This window comes from Octopus bimaculoides, chromosome 20, assembly GCF_001194135.2.
Source record: "Octopus bimaculoides isolate UCB-OBI-ISO-001 chromosome 20, ASM119413v2, whole genome shotgun sequence".
Lineage (NCBI taxonomy): Eukaryota > Metazoa > Mollusca > Cephalopoda > Octopoda > Octopodidae > Octopus > Octopus bimaculoides.
Window position 1 is genome coordinate 11850012 of NC_069000.1, and position 1083 is coordinate 11851094.

The following is a 1083-nucleotide window of genomic DNA, read 5'->3' on the forward strand; positions in this document are numbered from 1 at the left end:
ATATATATATATATATATATATATATATATATATATATATATAGATAGATAGATAGATAGACACACACACATATATATATATATATAAACATACATACGTACATGCGTATATATGCATGTATATATGTATGTATATATGCGTATAATACGCATAAAAAAAAACGCACACTCACACACGATTGCATATATGTCTATTTCCTACACAGACGTACCTCACAGGGAATGACATAATTAGTCTTAGCGAAGTATTATTCACCAAAAAGAACTCGAGATCTGTTTACTTAACTTATATATCATTTGGTACATAATGGGTATCTCCACGGAAAGAATCAAAATTTGATATATACACATATATATGTAGGAATATACGTAATTTTGTGTAATGGAAACAAGACTGCCGTAGCTCTGTGGTAAGAGCGTTGCTTGCCAAGCACATACACACAAATTCGGGTTCAGTCCCACGGCGAGGCAGCTTAGTTGAGTGTCTTGTACTAGAGAAACAGAGCCGATTAAAGCGTTGTGAATGGAGATGGGAGATATGATGTATGATGTATGTATGTATGTATGTATGTATATATGCATGCATGCATGGACAGACGGACGGATGTGTGTACGCGTATCCTTCTGCATGTTTGCTTCCGCTGCCGTATGACAACCGGTGCTGGTTTGTTTACGCCCCCCCCCCTAACCTAGTGGTTCGGCAAAAGTGGGAGATGGAACAAGTAACAGACATGGCGAAAAAGAATACTTGATGGGTGTCGTCGATTTCTTCGACTAAACGCTTCAATGCAGTGCTCCAGCATGGCCGCAGTCCAGTGACTGAAACGTGTGTGTGTGTGCGCACGCGCATATGTCTGTGTTTGTTCCCCGCCGCCATCGCATGAAACTTAACGATTCGGCAAAAGAGACGATAGAATAAGTACGAGGCTTACATAGAATAAGGCCTGGGGTTGATTTAGTCGACTTACGGCGGTGCTCCAGCATGGCCGCAGTCCAGTGACTGAAACGTGTGTGTGTGTGCGCACGCGCATATGTCTGTGTTTGTTCCCCGCCGCCATCGCATGAAACTTAACGATTCGGCAA